The 7,765-nt window shown below is 40.9% G+C and overlaps 1 pseudogene; it reads right to left on the bottom strand.

Annotated features, from left to right (window-relative positions):
- Nucleotides 1-7,357: 7,357 nt before the first annotated feature.
- LOC125484613 lies at nt 7,358-7,423 on the bottom strand (annotated as a pseudogene).
- Nucleotides 7,424-7,765: the final 342 nt, after the last annotated feature.

Below are 7,765 nucleotides of genomic sequence, written 5' to 3'. Positions count from 1 at the left end.
AGAGGGATTACTACAAAAGACTGGCAGCTAAGAATAGGAAATGCCAAAGTATTCTATAATAACATCAATAGTAAAAGAGGAGTAGGGTAAATTAGATATCAAAATGGGGATTTATACTAGAGGCAAGAAGCTGAGGGGTTCAATGAATACTTTGCACCTGTCTTTACCAACTAGGTAGATGCTGCCCAGGCTGTGGTGACAGAGGAAGAAACAGAATACAAGGGAGCTGCAAAACTGATAAGGAGTACTAAGGTGTTAGTACTTAAAGGCATTAGGATAAAGAAATGCACACAAGGATATTGACAGAAGTGAAAGTGGGAATTGCAGAGGCATTGATAATTATCACTTAATCTTCCCTGGACTCAAGTGATGCCAGAGGGTTGGAGAATTGTAAACATTACAAACTTTTTTGAACAGGAGTTAAAAGATTAGCCCAGTTTAACTTCAGTGATGGGGAAGCTTCCGAAATAATCATTTGGAATAGACTTACTAGTGGGTTAATTTGGAAGAGCCAGCATGGATAAGCTAAGGGAAAGTTGTGTTCAACTAACTTTTTGGAGTTTTTTGAAGAGGTAAGAGAGACAGTAGATAAGAGGAATGGCTGTTGATGTGGTGTACATGGATTTCCAATAGGTATTCAGTAATGTGCCACACAACAGACTTGAGAAAAATTATAGGTCATGGAATAAAAGGGATAGTAGCAACATGGATTCCGCATTGACTTAAGGATAGAAAATAAAAATGACTATTTGTCAGGCTGAAAGAAGGTTTGTGGTGGAGTTCTCAAGGGGTAGGTATTGGGACCCTTCCTTTTCCTGAATGATATAAATAATCTTGACATCGGTGTGCAGAGGATAATATCAAAGTTTGCAGATTTATAAAGTGTGAGGAGGACAGCAAACAGACAGCAAAACTTCAAACAGACAGTGACAGGTTGAAGGAGTGGGCAGATAGGTAACAGATGAAGTTCAATCTGGAGAAGAGTGAGGTGTTGCACTTTGATACAAAGAACATGGAGAGCCAATATAAAGGGTATTATTCTTAAGAGTGTGAAGAAGCAAAGAGATATGGGTGTATACGCACCTAAATCAATAAAGGTGGCAAGATAGATAGAATTGTTAATAAAGTGTACAGCTTCATAAATAAGGGCATAGAGTATGAAAGCAGTCTTGTTATGATGAACTTCTACAAGACACCTGTTCAACCTCAGTTGGAGTATTCTGAGCAATTCTGTTTGCCACATTATAGAAGGGTTACGAATGCAATGGAGAATGTGCAGGAGTTTATGAGAATAAGTTCAGGGATGAAACACCTCATTTGTAAGGTTAGAGAAATTGGAACTGTATTCCTTAGAAAGGAGGGGACTAAGAGGAGAATTGATCTAAGGTTTCAAAGTCATGAGCGGTCTGGAGAAAGGGGATGGTCAAACTGTTGACCCTTGCAAATGAATCGCAAACCAGAGGAAAGACTTTAAAAGTGTTTTGCAAAAAAAGCAAATGAGTGTGAGAAAAATCTTTTTCACATGGTGAGAAGTTAAGGTACGGAACATGTTACCTGGAAGTATGATTGGAAGCAGGTTCAGTTGAGGCATTCAAGAGGTCATTGGATCGTTATTTAACTGGAAACAACATTCAGTGTTATGGGGAAAGATTCAAGATGTTGAAGGAGGCGGGACATTGGCTCTAAGTTAAAATGCTCAGACGGCAGCATGTTCGCTCAGTGGTTAGCACTGCTTCCTCACAGTGCCAGGGCCCCAGGTTTGATTCTAGCCTTGGGTGACTGTGTGGAATTTGCATGTTCTCCCTGTATCTGCATGGGTTTTCTCCAGGTGCTCCAGTTTCCTCCCAAAGTCAAAAGACGTGCAGCCTAGGTGGATTAACCATGGGAAATGCTGGGTTGCAGAGGTGGAATGGCCCTGGTTGGGATGCTCTTCGGAGGAACATTGCAGACTTGGTGGGCCAAATGGCGTCTATCTGCATTGTAGGGATTCTCTGATTCTATGAGACAGTATGATGGGCTAACTGGCTTCCTTCTGCACTGTAACAATTGTGATATGGTTCAACAGAAGGGGAGTCTAAGGATAGCAGATGAATTAGAGTCATAGAATTGTACAGAACACAAACAGACCCTTCGGTCCAACTCTCCTTGGTGACCAGATATCCTAAATTAATCTAGTCCCATTTGCCAGCATTTGGTCCAAATCTCTCTCAACCCTTCCTATTCATGGTACATTGTACCAGCCTCCACCACTTCCTCTGGCAGCTTATTCCATAGACCCTCTGCATGAAAAAGTTGCCCCTTGAAGTCCCTTTTAAATCTTACCCCTCTCACCTTAAACCTATGCCCTCTAGTTTTGGATTTCCCTACCCTGGGGAAAAGACCTTGGCAATTCACCCTATCCATGCCCCTCATGATTTTATAAACTTCTTTAATGTTCAGCCTCCAACACTGCAAGGAAAATAGACCCAGCCTGTTCAGCCTTAACCTATAGCTCAAACCCTCCAACCCCGGCAACATCAAGTTTCACAAACCATTATTGAACGCAGTAACTGTGCCAGTAAATTCCCACCTTTACTTATCTGTCCACCGACTAGATCACTATACAGGGCAGAAGACTATATCCATGCCACCATGAAACAACACCTATTAACTCTATTTTTCTCTCTCCATAAATGTTCCCAGACTTGCTGAGCATTTCCAGCATTATTTTAATAAACCTGCACACATGGATGTAGAATATTCATGATTATAGCAAAACTGAAGTCGTAGAGGGAGGCTGGGGGAGAAACAGTGTCGGGAGAGCACACATTACCTATTTAAAGATGCTGAATTAAAACAACCAGAGTTAATAAAACGAGGGAGACTCGAAACGTGAACTGTCTTCGACCTCCACCAATGCCGCCAGACCTGCATTTCTCCAGCTCTGAGATAAGGTGTAGAGCTGGATGGACACAGCAGGCCAAGCAGCATCAGAGGAGCAGGAAGGCTGACGTTTCGGGCCTAGACCCTTCTTCAGAAATGGGGGAGGGGAAGGGGGTTCTGAAATAAATAGGAAGAGAGCTCTTTCTGTTTTTATTCAAGGCCCTAAAAGACATTTCGCCACAGAAACGACGACAACACTTGTGGCAAACTGAAACGGTTCCAACTTTCCCCATTCCAGTAAATCAGTCAAAGCTTTCCCGAGTTAATGCGAAATACCCGCACCTGGCAGTAGCGTTTAACCCGGATGAGTGTACGTTTGTAATGGTCTGCACTCCGACCGTTGGGAGTCTGAGCGGGAAGCTCGTGTTGCTGCTGTACCTGTGTGTGCGGCCAACGGCACGTGGGTGTCGCGGCCACCCTACAGCGCGAGCCCTGCCATGGAACGTGCACAGCGTTCCAACCGCCAGCAGAACAGGTATTTTGTGTTAGTCTTCATTATAGAAAATATATGTAAGATCCTAGAAATAGCTGAAAATATGGAAATGAAAGGGAGGAACTCAAGAAAATTATATCATGAGGAAAATGGTACCAAGCAGATTGTTGGAGCTATGGGCCGACAAGTCCCAAGGCTCTGATATACTTCTTGCTACAGCGCTACAGCCATATAAGGTCTTGGTGAAACAATACCTGGAGTAACATGTGCAGTTTTAGTATCTTTATCTGAGAATGGATGTTCTGGCTACAGAGGGAGTGCAAAAAAGATTTATCAGACTGATTCATGGGATGGCATGACTAATGCACGAAGAGTGACACTATTAGTTGGGATAATATTCATTGGCGTTGAGAAGAATGAGAGGGAGATCTCATGGAAAACTATAAAATTGTAATAGGACTAGATAGGGTAAACACAGGAAGGATGTTCTGAAAGACCAGGGTCCAGAACCAGGAGTGATAGTCTAAAGATGCAGGATAGGCCATTTAGGATTGAGATGAGGAGAAATTTATTCACCAGAGAGTGGTAAGCCTGTGAAATTCTCTGACACAGGAAATGGCTGAGGCAAAAACATTACATGTTTTGAAGGAGTTTGATATAGTTCTTAGAGCTAAAGGGCTCAAAGGTAATGGGGAGAAAGTGGGAACAGTTACTGAGTTGGATAATTAGCAATGACCATATTGAACGGAAGAGTAGGCTCGAATAGCCTTATTCCTATTTTCTATATTTCTGGGGAAGGTTTCATTAGAATTGCAAATAGTAAATGTAACTCCTTTATTCAAAATAGAAAAGAGCCAGAAAGCAGGAAACTACAGACCAGGTAGCTTAACATCCATCAGGGAGAAAATGTTGGAATTTGTTACTAACAATGGTACTATAGGGCATTCGGGTTAAATGAAAGCAGGCAGAATTAACCTGGTTTTGTGAAACAGAAATCATGTTTAATCAATTTATTGGCATTCTTTTAGGAGTTAACGTGCTTTGGATAAAAGGAAACTGGCAGATATACTGGACTTGGATTTTCAGAAGGCATTTGTTAAGCTGCCACACCAAAGGTTATTGTTAGCATCAAATGCTCATGTTGTAGTGGATGATATATTGGCATGGATAGAAAAATAGCTGGCTAACAGGAAACAATCAGTAGGTATAAATGGATTAATTTTCAGACTGGCAAGATGTAATGAGTGTTGTTGTGCCACAGCGTTCAATATTCGGGCCTCAACTTTTTACAATGTACATAAATAACTTGGATGAAGGGACAGAAGATAATGCTGCTAAATTTGTTGAGGATACAAAGATAAGTGGGAAAATAAGTCTGAAGCAAACATAAGGATGCCAGAAAGGGATATAAACAGGTTAAGTTAGAGGGATTAATTAAGAATACTAATAAAATGTTTTATTTTTTGCAAGGTGAACTAAATACAAAAGTAGGGTGATTATGTTTGTGTAATACAGGGCATTGGTGAGACCCCGTCTGGAGACCAGTATTGATCTCCTTCAGGATGTAAATGCATTGGAATCAGTTTGGAGAAGGTTTACTAAATTAACTAATATCTGGAATGGGTATATTGTCCTGTATGGAAAGGTTGGACAGGCTAGGGTTGTATTTGCAAAACTCAGAAATGTTAGAGGTACCTTTGATTGAGCTGTATAAGTTTGGATGTGAATACAGAATTAAGGATCATTGTTTAAAAATAAGAGGACATTAAGACAAGGATGAAGAGAATTTATTTTCTCAGAGTGTTGACAGACTTCAGAATTCTTTTCACCAAACGGCGTTTGATGTTTCATCAAACAGAGTCTTTGAATATTTTGAAGGTAGAGGTGGATGGATTCTTGATAAGCAAGAAGGTGAAAGGTTATCAGAATATGTGGGAATCTCAAGTAACCAAATCAGCCACGATCTTATCGGATGGAGGTGTGGGCTTGAGGGGCTGAGTGACCTACTCTGCTCCTAGTTCATATTATGACATTTGTATCCTTGCAAACTGCTATTCCAACTGCAACCTTCCTTTCCTCTTCCATGTGCTTGAATGTGTTCTCACTGTCCAAATCCCTGGATCCCCTGGCTCTAGACTGCCCAACGAGCAGAAACATTTTATCTTCATCTCCCCTGTCTATCCTTTTAATTATTTTGTATGTTTCAATGAGATCACCTCCTATTCTTCAAAACTCGAGAGAATACAGAGATAACACAGTGTGGAGCTGGAGGAACACAGCAGGCCAGGCAGCATCAGAGAAACAAGAAAGCTGATGTTTCGAGTTGGGACCCTTCTTCAGAATACAGGCTCAGTTTGCCCAATCTGTGTTCAGAGGAAAATCCTACCATCCCAGAAACAAATCTAGTGAACTTTTGTTGCACTCTTTTTAAGCAATAATATCCTTCCCAGAGAGGCCAGAACTGCGCACAGTACTCCAGATGTGATGTAAGATTCTATAATTTTGAAGCAAGATTTCAATACTCCCATACGCAAAACCACTTGTGAAAAAGTAATAAAATACCATTAACTGCTAATTGCTCGCTGCACTGCATGTTATCTTTCAGTGACTTATTGACAAAAGCACCCAGTTGTCTTTGTAAATCTACAAACACCAATCTCTCACTGCTTCAGAAATACTCCACGTATCTGTTCTTCCTACCAAAGTGGATAACCCCATTTTTCTACATGACTTTCCATCTGCTATGTCTCACCCACTCACTGCCTGTTCAAATCTGCTCAAAGCTACTTTGCATATTGCTCACAGTGCAGTTCCTAGCTAACTCTGTTCATTTGTGAACTTGGAAATATTACCCTTGGTCCCCACAGCCAAACCATTGATATATCGTGTGAACAGCCGAAGCTCAAGTACTGATCCTTACAGTTCTCAGTAATCACAACCTACCAGTGCCAGAATGACTCATTTATTACTCTTCTCTGTTTTCTGCAAATTTCCCAACCCTGAATCCACACCTGCATATTACCTATTATGCAATGTGACTTAATTTTCTAATCAATCTGTTATGGGAGGTCTTCATCAAATGCCTTCTGAAAATCCAAGTATATAGCATCCACTAACACCCTTTTACCAATTTTATTATTACCATCCTCACATTCAGAAATCAGGAGTGTGATGGAATATTTCACTTGCCTGGATGAGTGCAGCTCCAAAAATGTTCTTGAGAAGTTCTGGCGCCATCTTGAAAAAGATGTTCTATTGATCAGCATTTCAACCACCACCTTAAACATGCTTTCCCTCCTGCACTAGTGCACAGTGACAGCAGAGTGTGCCATCTATAAGATGCACTGCAGCGACTTGTCAAGGTTTCTTCAATGGCACTTTCCAAACTTGTGACCTCAACCACTGGAGGAAAGGGAGCAGCAGATGCCACTTTCTGCAAGTTACTATCCAAGTCGTTCACCATCTTGATTTGAAATTATTTTGTCATCCCTACACAGTTGCCCGGTTAAAATCTTAGAACACCCTCCTATGTTGTGCACGCCACATGCAGTTTAATGGTTGAAGGAAGTAGTTAACACCAGTTTTTTTTTTAATGGCAATTCAGGATCGACAATAAATACTGACCTTGCCAGGGATGCTCCCCTACGATGAATAAAAAAAATTCTCAATTTCGTAAAATTGTTTTTTTCTCAATTTAAACATTCCATGCTTAGCCTATCTTTGTCCTTTCCCAAAATACACTAAATCTAACAGAATTATGATATAATTAATATCAAAATGTTCTTCCACTGGTATCCACTGCTGTTGTTTGCCAAACCTCATTCCCTAAAACTGAGTGCAAAACTGCCACCTGTCATTGGGATTGCTACATTCTGGTTGAAAAAAATTGTGAGTATTTATATTTTTCTAATTAAACTATTCAGAGATGTTATAACACACCTCTGGAGCAGTTGGGACTTCCTGTCCAGGGATAGGGATACTATCACTACAAGAGGGCTCCTGAAGAATATAGAATGCTTCACAAATTTGCATGTCATCCTTGTGCAGGGGCCATGCTAATCCTCTCTACTCACTAAATGTATTGCCCTGACTTTATCACAATTAATTCAGCAATTACAATCTCCTGTACTGACCATTGTATTACCATTTGTACACCAATAAGTCTTATCTGTCTCGAGTACATTAGGGTTGACAGTACACTTCGAGTGATATGATTGCCTCTTTTGTTCCCTATATGGCTTTGTTTGGAGATTTCTTCAACATACTGGATAAGTGGCTGAAGGGAACTAATTTGTGGGCTGATGGGGGAAAGGAAAGGGAGTGAAAGTAGTTGAATTGCTCTTACAAAGCTGGCATGAGCTCATTGATCTGAATAGGCTCCCCCTGTGCCATGACCAGTGAATGATTCCA

This window comes from Rhincodon typus, chromosome 12, assembly GCF_021869965.1.
Source record: "Rhincodon typus isolate 14 chromosome 12, sRhiTyp1.1, whole genome shotgun sequence".
In the NCBI taxonomy this organism is placed as follows: Eukaryota; Metazoa; Chordata; class Chondrichthyes; order Orectolobiformes; family Rhincodontidae; genus Rhincodon; species Rhincodon typus.
Note: the sequence above shows the minus strand (reverse complement) of the source record. Positions and strands in the feature narration are given on the sequence as shown.